This window comes from Triturus cristatus, chromosome 2_1 (assembly GCF_964204655.1).
Source record: "Triturus cristatus chromosome 2_1, aTriCri1.1, whole genome shotgun sequence".
Classification (NCBI taxonomy): Eukaryota; Metazoa; Chordata; class Amphibia; order Caudata; family Salamandridae; genus Triturus; species Triturus cristatus.
The window spans coordinates 164,305,835-164,318,453 of record NC_140581.1 but is presented as its reverse complement, the minus strand read 5'-3'; positions in this window follow the sequence as shown (position 1 = coordinate 164,318,453).

The following is a 12,619-nucleotide window of genomic DNA, read 5'->3' as shown; positions in this document are numbered from 1 at the left end:
TCAAGGGAGCAGAAAGCCTTGGCTTCTGCTGTGCCATAAATGGATCATCCTCATTCTCTGGAGTGTTAATATACCACCCGCCAGGCAATAGCAGTACCTTTTTGGACTCATTAGGGGACACTCTATGTCAAGCCCTGCTTAGATACGCTAACTTTACCTTGTTTGGAGATATTAACCTACACTTAGAATGTAGTAATAATCCGGGGGTCACCACCTTTCTGGAAACAGTCAGTCCACTGGGCCTGAACCAATTAGTTCAGGGACCGACACACAGGGCAGGACATTCGCTGGATGCAGTCTGCTCCAACCTCACCTCACTTCAGATAGAGGCCCCCATACCGCAGGCCTGGTCAGATCACCATTTTATTCCTCTGACTATCCCAACACCTAAGTCAGAACACGTAGCCATGAACAGCAACACAGGGGTGCCGAGGCGTAAATGGCATCTGCTAGCCACTAACCCCAGCTTACCCATAATTGCCCAGAATAAGGTACCATCCCTAACTGGTGAGCCAGCTGAGGATTCCCGCTGTTTCCATATCTGGATGGTGGCTATAAGTGAGGAATTAATTCCCTCAATGCACACCACCAGAAGAGGTAAAAGAAAATTACATAACAATCCTTGGTTCACGAAAGATCTAGCGCAACAACATCTACATTGTAAACAACTAGAACGTAGATGGAGAAGGGGATATGAAGTAGCCAATTTACATATTTTTAAAACCTACAGGAAACAATATCACATGGCTATTAAATCAGCTAAAAAAGAGTACTTCGGTAAGCGAATAGCTAAAGTGAATCAAAACCAAAAAGAGCTTTGTGAAATTGTTAAATCTTTTATTGATCCCAAAGCTCTACATTCAGATATTCCTCCCTCTCAAATGCTTTGCAATGATATTGCAACATATTTTGAGGGCAAGATCAATAATAAACAAAAGGATTTTGGAACTTCAGGCTCACCTGAACCTATTAACGAACATGAGCGGGATTATAGGCAGGGCAGGCCTGTCCTTCAATCCTTTCAAACTGTTACTTTACCCCAGACACATGAAGCCATCTTAGCATGTAAATCAGGATCGCCATTGGATGCCTGACTCCCAATGATATTACATCATATCAATTACATCATATCATTGACATAGTGAATCCTGTGATCAATAATATTGTGAATTCCTCCCTATCCTCCGGCATAGTGCCGCATGAATGTAAATTCGCCATTGTAAAACCACTAAAGAAAAAACAAAATATAGACCCTTCTAATCTTTCCAATTATAGGCCCATATCCTTATTACCTATTCTAGGTAAGATCACAGAGAGAATGGTCCATAAGGAACTCTCCAATTTTTCTGAATCAGCTCAGATTTTCCACCCTCGTCAATCAGGCTTTCGCCCAAAATATTCTACGGAATCTGCGCTACTGGAGATATCGGACACCCTGAAATTTATTACTGACAACGGCAAGAAGGCAGTGCTGATCCTGTTGGATCTGTCTGCCGCGTTTGACACCATCTCTCATAACATCTTGCTAGCCAGACTAAAATCCTGCGGCATTTCCAATGATGCACTGGCCTGGATCACATCCTTCCTGTCGAATCGGAGGTAGGCAGTCTCCCTGGGCACCTTTCTCTCCTCAGAAAGCACCATCACCACAGGTGTTCCACAGGGTGCCTCACTTAGTCCACTCCTCTTTAATATATACATGGCCCCACTTATCTCCCTCATTTCGGCTTACGGGATTGAAACACATCTTATGCTGATGACACTCAGCTAATCCTGTCCCTTGAAAAAAACTCCATGGAAGCTAAAGAAAATTTCGAAGCCTGTCGTACGGCGGTCATCAAATGGATGAAAAACAACCACCTCCGTTGCAATACAGATAAGACAAAAATCCTACTGATAGGGAAAAATAATCCCTTTCAACCTAAGGACTGATGGCCGGAAGAGGCAGCAGCCCCCCCATCTATAGTGGAGGTGGCAAAAAACCTGGGGGTATCGTTTGATTCCTCCCTCTCCTTCAAACCCCATGCACATAAGGTGGTGGGTACATGCTTTGGCCTAATTAAAACCTTGAAAAAATTCTTTGATCTGATTCCACTTGCTGCAAGGAAAACAGTGGCAGTCGCCTTAATACTCTCATGCCTAGACTACTGCAATAGCCTCCTGGTAGGGGTAAACAAATCAACCCTACGGAGACTACAGGTAGTGCAACATGCAGCAGCTAGACTGGTCTTAAAGCTCCCCCGTAGGGTGTCAGCCTCAGCGGCTCTGAAAACCCTTCACTGGCTCCTGTTACACAAAATAATTTTAGTCAAACTTCTCCTCACGACCTTTAGAGCAACTCGCCGATTAGGGCCAGTATATCTCTCCACAAGATTTACACCATACACGACAACGAGGACACTTAGATACACTTCTGCAAACCTTCTTAAATTGCCAGGCTTCAAATTCAAAACCAGGGAAGGAAAGTCGGCAACTGTGCTAGGGGCAAGGGCTTGGAACTTCATGCCAAACAAATTAAGATCAATGGAATCTGAAGAGCAGTTTAAGAAGGACCTAAAGACATGGATCTATGGAACATCCGATGAATCTTGCTTTGCACTCATCTAGATCCTAACTTTTCACTGCTGAAGCTCGTTATCTGGTAGAGCCAGGAGGCTCCCCTGGGGGCGACAGTTTGCGCTTTATAAATGCCACATTTCATTTCATTTCATTTCATCGTGCACTCCGACCAAAAACTGTCAGACCGCCGACTCCGACAGCCTTTCATCAGCCACTGAGATTGCGGTCAGAGAAAAGCAGCAGCCATAGAGCTGTACAAGGAGCTCCAACCACTGTCTGGATTACAATGTGCATTTCTGACGTGCCAACCATGGCGGTATGGCCGACTGCCTCAACTCATCTGAAACAAAGATTTGGGGCACCAGAATGCACGTAAGTCCATAAGTGGCATGTATCCCCATTGACTGAACTGTGCACAGATGGCCACACTCCATTAATGGGGTACATGCAGCACAAGGTATATCCTCACATATTTCATGCATGTGTGTACATATCACATGCTTCCTGTGAAGTTGTACTCACTTGTAGCAACAAATTCGGGGGTAAGTACACCACTGTAGATGAGACTGCCGCGGTAGCAGCGGTTGCATCGTAATATGGCGGTGGGGGGGTGGGGGGGGAATTACCCGGCCCCGGCAGTCGGAATCGGATCAGAGCTGCAGCTTTCGGCAAGTTTCCATTCTCCTTGTAGCAAAGCATGTTTCACCTGTGAAAAGCACCATTTTGTTTCAATTACGGACCTGTGGTTTTTGATCTCTGCAGTGATGCGAGACTTTCACATATCTTCTTACTCACTGTGATGCTCCCGCAACCTCCCGTGTTTATATTTTGAGATAAAGCCAGTTTCCCAAGGAAAGGTGGGGTTAAGTTCTCTGAGCAGGCTGCATGTGGCACATGATAATATGATGAGGGAGGAAAACCGCTGTCTGACTCAGGCTGTCATCTGGACACAGGAGGCGCAGAGGCAGATGAACCTAGTCTAAATTGTAAGTAACCTGATGCTAAGGCCTTATGATTTATTTGGATATTGAACATGAATAATCGATTATTTTCAATGAAAGAGTATAATCTACGGTGTTTCCGTAATTGATTTTGCGTTTAAATAGTTAAATGTGTAACTTATAAGGGGTACGTGGTGCAAGAACAGAGTTGGTGTCTTGAATACAACTTCGTTGGCCTACAATTCTCTTCTAGTTTGACTATTACCATTAATGAATTATTTCATGCACTCGTGTGTAATGCATGCTTTCCTGAGGTTGCCAATAATACGATTTGTCCTTTGTGCTGCCTAGAGTATGGAGTCAATTGCTTTACCTACCACCTGGAAGCTCCCATTGAACAATAGGACCATTTCAAGGGAGATGAGGAAAGGGAAAGCGTGAATTTAAAGACAGCCAAAACTCCCTGTTAATTGGGGCAGGAGAAGCTCCTAGACTGATCCATAGTGAGAAGTCAGAGTTCTGACTCCAGTATTCAGCAGGATTCCTCTTTGATGTTTTGAAGAGAGGGGTAGGTCTGCATGAGCAAAGAAAATCACAGAGAAATGATGTGCTCTGATTTTTGGGAGATTCTTTCTCAGTCTACTGTACCAAAGTGGAACAGTCAGTGGGCTAGCTCCATAGTCTGCTTCTCAGTGGACTAATGCATCCACTGCAGTGGCCTGTGTTCGACCTCATAGTCACAGTTCCAAATCCTGCTGGGTCCACTCAGCCTTTCATCCATCTGCGGTCGATAAAATGAGTACCATTGAGTTGGGTAACAAAAAACATCTGGTATTTTGTGCCAAGATGCCTACGGGTGATCATGCGCTTTACAAATACACATGTTATGCTATGTTATGTCATTAATGTCAGATGTCAATAAAGTTGGAGGGCTGGTGTGGCCTTTCTAGATTGAATGGATGGCCCACCGATCACCAACGACTCCACATTCGTTCAACAAACCCTGCATGTCAAGATGAGCTGAGAAAGAGACTGGGAAGAAAAAAGGACAATTGCAGTTATTGGCTACTATTAGGAGCCTTGGGGTTGCACATACTACTGACGCATATTGCTAAAGTCCCTGAAATCTCCAGGACTGGTAGCACTACCTCTTCGACTTTCCCCAGGCTTTGTGTAGAGTGGATATGGCTTCGCACAACGAAAGAGGGGCCAATGTGGACTTTTGTTTTACCTGGACCTCCTGTGGTACCTTGAAAGAATGGACACAAGTGGACTCATGTTGGTGCACACTGTACCATTGCAAGATGTTGGGACCCGAGTGGCTGGGGCCTGCAGACATTGCATGGGGTGCACTTTAGATCACCTCTGAGATGATTCTATGGTGACGAAGTGATCCAAGTCAGGTAAGCCATTCAGGCTATTTTGTCATTTAAGTATGATACGATATGCAGGCAAGTACATTCTCACATAGAAACATTCCGATTACTGATACAGACAACGATGATGGGGTGAATTACCCCCTCTGATGAATCTTTAGAGGAGTCAATCCGCATCTTCTTCATTCTTGGGGAGTGCCTTAGGAAAGCATTTACATTGTTGTTTTCACACTAATACTGTGTGTGTGTGTGTGTGTGTGTGTGTGTGTGTGCGTGTGTGTGTGTGTGTGATTTGTATTTAATTGAGTGTACATTGAATACTTCACTTATTTAGTGGTATTGTTCTGTACTGTTGAGTTCCAAATCACCTCCATAAGTCCGCCTAAGACTGCTCTGCCTTGCTATCCTCGTTCAAGCACTAAAACAGGAACTGATACCCAGTTTTATGGTCCACTGTGCAGAGGCCTCAGCAAATCAGAGATAAATGGCCTTAATTATAAGATTTGGATACAGTAAAATCTCAGTGCCCTAGGGTCTTCCCTAAACGCATTTCTCAACCCCCCCCTGCCACATTTCACCACGTGCATACCTGCATTAGATGCTAATCTGCACGTCATTGACAATCCATAATAGTATATTCAAAATATTTATCTGCATCCGATACAGACAAGGGAGTGGAGACTGGGAGACCCTTTGAAGCTTTGGGTGTTTCCTTTGCCCTTCCCAGCCCCCACAGGTTAACAGGAACTTAAGTGGGACAGCCTGCTCTATATTGCAGCTTTGTTTTGCGGTTCCCAAAGGAGTATCCTAATTAGGTGCTGACAGAAAAGGGGCTGACAGAAGAGGCGTCACCTTGGTGCGAATTTGGCAACAGGCTACCCCCGAGACGGCGGGCGGATCATGTGGGCGGCAGCTATGGACTTGCTGCCGGGCTGGAGACATACCAGATTTAAACTGCACCTGAGGCTGGAAGTCATGTGCCTGCCCCTTTCCCGCTACAAACTATAAGCTGCTGCTGGTAGGGGCACCCTGTACGACGCAGTGCACACGCCTTGGGATTTGCTGTGGGGCTGGCTGGCCTCTCTTTACCATGCTGCCCTGAGGCTCTGGATGCCAGCACTGCGGGGCCTGCCCCTGCATTGGCCAAAGGACTTGTAGCTGCTCCTGTGCTTGGATGAGTGCTATGCTGGCATGCAATGCCAAAGACATTTGCACTCTGAAGTCCCGGGTGAGACAACTGCGCACCATTGACCTTGCGCCATAGAATTGCAGCAGGAGTACGACACTGATACTGCACCCACTGCATGCCCTTCTTCAAACATCATTTGAATACGCGATGGGACAGGGACCACTTTGTGGCAGGACTACGCAGCACAGGCCAATGGGCAAACCCGATACCAAACAAACTAAACTTATGTTCGAAGGGCGCCTCCAAACCAGACAAGGTGAATCTACCCAGTCGCCAGACGAATTGCTACCACAGATGGTGGCCACAGCACCACAAGATGAACATATTGGCTCATTAATAATACACGTAAAGTCCATCTTGAAAACAATTGATGCTAAACTAGACCTCCTTACGGCCTGTCTAGACCAGGTCAAAAGCAGGGTTGATGCGCACGAGGACCGCCTTGAACACACAGAGACTCGGATATCAGATCTCGAAGATCTCAGAACAGATGACAAAAAAAAACTAATTGAGATGGACAAAGTACTGGCACTTATAAAAGCAAAGAACGAAGACCTAGAATCCCATTCACGAAGAACCAACCTCCGAATAACGGCAATCCTGGAGTCCACGAACATAGCCAAGATGGAAGACTTCATGGAGGATCTGGTATGTGAGTTCTTTGGCGCCGAGCTCTCGGCGGTGTTCATAGTGGAGAGAGCACACCGCACACTTGGACCATGGCTGCCTCCGGGCACCCCGGCCCATAATTGCGAGGGCTCTGAATCACCAGGATCGGGACAAGAACTTTCGTGAAGCAAGGGAGTACAGGGAGGTGCGCTACCAAGGCAACACACTCTCCTTCTACCCGGACTTCACCAGGAGGTGCAATCTGCCAGACATGAATTCCTGCCTGCCAGGCGTGCGCTCCAACAACTGGGGATATCTTATGGCCTTCTCTACCTGGCTTAACTGCGAGTATCACTTGATGGCACCACAAAGTTCTTTACAAACCCTGCAGCAGCTCTGAAGTATGCTAAGCAGCTTACTAAAAACAAGCCAGCTTTGTCCAAGCTCAATCGACCGGCTGAAAAGGACCGCACAAGTGACAATGACTAACTCTGCTATAGGGTGTGGACTGCCAATACCCAATTATTCAAGGCAGACACTGAAATAAGACGGCGACCCTGCATGAGGGGACCGCAGATATCAGGGCACAAACTATTTGCACTGGTAAGGCACTCTGTTGCAAGGCCAAGTCCCCTTCACTCCTCTCGGCCCCCAGTTTCTCAGACGGGGAAGTTCACCAGTGTACCCATGACCCTTGGGGTTCAGTCCCGTTTATGTTGTGTTGTGTGGTAAGTGGGGTAACTTCAGGTGGGTGGGACTGTTTTCTCAACCTGATTGGGGGGTTGGAGTGGGTGGCTGGGGGGAGATGCAAGGGACTGTTTTCATTGGGATGGGAGGGGGGCTGTTTCATGGAATGCCATTGATGGGGCAATATGGACCTGGGAAATCTTGGCTGACCCACATTTCACCCTCACATGCTGGGAGGGTGGCGAGACTCTGCAGCTGTTAGTCAGGCAAAGCATTGATGAGTGACTACAGACACTAATTTTTCACTCCTACTGCAATGGTTAGCATACATTGCTTAACCTAGAACGTCAGGGGCCTAAATGATTATCACAAGTCCCATCTTGTACACTCATACTTAATGTGCCACAAGATAGATATCTGTCTTTTGCAGGAGACGCACCTGACCAAGAACACACTGACTAGACTACGGGGCCGATGGTGGGGTGAAGCACACTCTACTACATACTCGGGCTATGGTTGTGGGGTTTCGATTCTATTCAGAAGGGGGTTGCAATGGCACACCACTGGGTCCTACACAGATGATGATGGCAGATATAACATCGTCACTGGCACACTGTATAAGCGACCTATGACAGTGGTGGCCGTGTACGGCCCCAACGTAGATGACCGGACTTCTTTATCAATGTTTGGAAACGTGTGTCCAACATGGAGTCAGGAATGATACTATGGGTTGGAGATTTCAATGTAGCGCTTGTTGAGACAATAGATTGCTCTTGGATGCGCGAACAGCATTCGCACTCGGCTGGAGTGCTGGCTACACTAATCACAGACAATCAACTCACAGATGCATGGCGGCATTTAAATCCTACTACATGTGAGGGTACATGCCTCTCCTCCTATCATAACACATGGTCACGGCTAGACTACTGGATTACCACAAAGACACCCTGGCCTATACAACTAGCTCTCTGTGTACCTCTCGCACACACTAAAAGGATCATGCCCCAGTACTCCTGGTGATGCGGATTCCTCAGACTGTACCCCGAGCCTTTACATGACATCTCCCCCCAAGCGTTTTGTGGGACTCAGCATTCAGAGAAGAGATCCATGCTGCAATTATGGAGTACTTCACACACAACGTCCGAATGGTTGAATCGCCCTCCACATTATGGGAGGGAAGGCGTTCAAAGTGGTGATTCGTGGTACCTGTAATGCAAAGCTGGCTGGGGTGCTGCACATGCTGCGTGGCTCGCTGGGCAAATTAGAGGAGGAGATTCAGACTATAGAGGGAGATTATTACAGGGCCTCGACCCTGCCATACTAACGAACATGAAAGAAAAACTTTCCTCTTTTAAAGAGGAGGCAGAGCGGGAAGCTCTCTACCTTGGCAAGGAGACACGTGTGCATAAATGTAGCGAGGGGGACCGCACAAGCAAAACGCTGGCGGTAATAGTGACCATTCTTAAGCCAGATAAGCCAGCGAAGCTTTGCATCTCCTATTGTCTGTTTCACCTCATTAATGTCGATAACAAGATCTACGCGAAAGTTTTGGCAAATCGCCTCCTTCCCCTACTACAATTGATTGAACAACCAGACCAATCGGGCTTTGTCTCTGGACGTACTGCTTCCCACAATCTTCGTACTATTTTTCAATTATGCACCATATACACCCAGACCTCCCGGTGGTGGCTGCCCTACGGGAAGCCACTAAAGCATTCGACAGACTGGAGTGGCATTTCCTCTTCCCCCTGCTGCAGAGGCTAGGTATAAGTAGCGAATTCATCCTGAAGATTCAGCTCCTATACACTCTCCTTACAGCACGCCTTCAGTTAAGTTATAGTATTTCTAAGCCAATAACCCGTGGCACTCAACAGGGATGCCCTCTCTCGCCAATTCTTTTCGCAATAGTCATGGAGCTGCTAGCAGCAAGCCTACATCAGCACCATGTGGAACTGAGCATTGGATTCACCACCCACGGTTTAATTGTCTCCATGTATGTTGATGAAGTGGCACTATATGTCAAGAACCCAGACATAAACCTTGAACCTGTATTTCGCAAGGTGACACGGTATGGCGGAAGCTCTTGGATCCATATAAACTGGTCCAAGTTGACTCCCTTCCCATTGAAGGACTCAGCCATGCCCTACATAGGCAACTACCAGCTGAAGTGAGCGTCTGAACCAGTTAAGTATCTCGGCATATGGCTGAGTAGGGACCCGGACGAATTGTGGAAAGTAAATTATGGGCACGCCATGGAGTGGTTGGAGGCCCAGATCCCAGCCTGGATCAAACTACCCCTTTCGCTCACAGGCTGCATAGCCATCTCAAAAATGGTGGTACTTCCTAAATTCTTGTACCTGTTTGTAAATATTGTGCATTTCTTCAAACGATTGAGGTCAAACCTGATCACACTTATATGGGCGGTCAGACAACCGAGGGTGAAACGCTTGCGATGCCGCCAGCACATGGAGGGCTGGGTGCCCCAGATATGCAACTGTATGTGCTGTGTGCTCAGGCACAATTTTTGCACCAATGGCTCCACCCGACCCCTTTCCAACCCCATCTGGTGATTGAGCATGACCAGGTGGCACCATGGCCATTTGAAACTGTGATATTTCAGAGATACATGCACCACCAGAGCAGAAATCAGCATGGTGGAGTGTGTGCGATGGGTGTGGGTCAGTCTTCGCAAACGGGTGGGTCTTGTGATGGCATATGCACCGACTGCCCCCTTGGTAGCTAACCCTGAATTTCCCCCGCTGCAGGATAAAGGGGCTGCCAGGCACGCTGGGCCTCATGGTGTCAGGGTGTTTGCCAATCTATATCTAGAGGGAGACTTCATCCCCAGTCTGCCGAACCTCGGTCTAGAGGGGCGGCCGCTTTCGGACATATTGCTGCACCATCAAATCTGCTCCACCTGCTGCGCAATACATGAGTCTTTCCCATCCCCCTACCACTTTTAAGGCATTGGAATACATGTATACGACCACCTCCCCTCACAAGCTTGTAACGCGCCTATACGCAATAATGCAGGCCAACTCTCCACTGACACCACAAAGGCTAGGATGGCTTGGGAGGGATACTTACACTCTGAAATACCGGAAGCAAGATGGGCGTATTGTTGTGCACAAATAGAACACCTACCATCCAACTACAGGCTTCGCCTGATACATTTTTACTGCCTGCATAGGACATACAGTACACCAACACAGCTGCACAAGATAGGGTTGAAGGACAGCCAGCATTGTGTGTGGTGCCGCTACCCAGAGGCCACTTTCCTTTATTTAGCTTGGTCCTGTCCTAAGAGGGCAAACTTCTGTTCTGAAGTATGCATCACACTGAGGGATATTATGGGGGCACCAATCTAGCTAGATCCTCGGACCTGCTTGCTGGGATATGTGAAAGACGTCCAGAGACCATACCGTCGACTAGCAGCGCTGCTACTGCTGCTGACCAAGCGTAGAGTGGTAATCCACAGGGGGCGGAGACCTGCACCGACTTCAAAAGCCTGGGTGGTAGATGCCACATATTGTCAGGAACAATTCTCGGTCTACTGGGACCTCACCTGATGCACCTTTGGGCAAGACCCAAAGATATTTGGGAACCCTTTGTAGCTCATCTGGAAAGTTTACCTGGGGAGGGATAAACACGCTAGATCAGCCTGCCATGACCACTACTTAACTTCAAGTGGAATATTACTGCTGCATTGGACCCCACACCATGAGGGGACAAGATTGCTGTTACTGTTTGCTACAGATGTAATGGCTACTGTAAAGTGTTGCTCTCTGATGTGCTCGTCTATCTACAATTGCAGGACTAACAGACTGTAGAATGTCAGGCAAATATGGTGAAACCGCATTGTATACCTATGAATGGCGATGTTATGTGGGTTATGTTTTCTTTTTGACTGAAAACCAATAAATAAAACTATATAAAAATAAAAAAACATTCTTGACATGCAAATAGTATGCGTCCATTGAGAAAATATAGGAGTGAAACCAGGGAACTAGATTCCCTAGTTCCTGAAGAAAAGCCAACTAGGGGTACGGCATGAAACATGTTGACCTTTAGGAAATCAGTCTCATAATCTACTTTGTTCCTAATTTTTCACCCCTATCTTTTAACCACACCAACAGGAGGTAGAAATAAAATAGGATACACCTACTAGCCAGGTATTTTGAAACTACACCACCACCCTCACTCCCCCCCTCAAAACACCATCCTTTATCATTGTATAAGAAAATAGTGTTCCCTCGTAATCCGTAGGTCATAGCACTCCTCGATCCATAGCGGAACAGGATGGACCCGATGATGAAGCATGCCACCAAGTGGTAAACATGGTGGGTGAGGTTTTTACAGGATTTTATTTTTTCCTTAGTGGAGAGTTATTTTTGTTCATGACAGAACTGGGTTCTTTTGTTTGAAATAAGAAGTGTAAAGAGCCAATGGTCATCAATGACCATGTTAGACCGGAACCTTGATGCGATTTAATGACAACCGCAATGGAGCGCGGGTTGAATACACTGCTAAGGTCTTGAAGTACAGAAGTTCAAAAAAGATTTTAAGTTCCAATCTGAAAAAGGACCTTGTGGTTTTTCTGACGAAAATATCTTCTTCCTGCGGGACAAATCTGAAATTGAAACCGATTGAAGGAAGCTGGCTCTGTATATATTATACCAAAGTAAGGTATAGTGTGAACAGAGTCCAATGGATCCCCAGAGGTATAGCAGAGGCTATATTAGATATTCACTAATAGCTCTCTCTGCACCAAAACATGCAGCCTGCAATGACAGTGTGTGGATGTTAAGGTGCAGGGCCCCTAAGGGTGCTGAAGCCCTTAGAGGCCTTCCCAGTGCACAGTGCCCTTGTTACCCATGGTACCTTTTACAAGGGGCTTACCTGTGGCTAGAGAGGTGCCAATTGTGGGTATCAAGGTAGAACTTTGGGAAAGAACACAGGCTCTGGGAATCTGATTGGCATCGAGTCAAAGTGCATCAAGTGTCAGGCAAAAAGTTGTGAGTAACCATGCAAAAAGGGGTACTTTCCTACACCGACACTGTGGTGCTGCCAGTTGGATACTTTGTTGGGTCCGTCCCCTTGAAACTCTAAAGCAAAAGTATGAAAAACATCCCAAACTTCTTTTGATGCCCAAACAACCATTGGAGTATTTTTCCAAGGTTCCAAGGATGTCAGGGTAACGATTTAGAGACTCTCAGCATGTCAGGCAGAAAGTCCAGGCCAAGTCCAATTGCCACTAG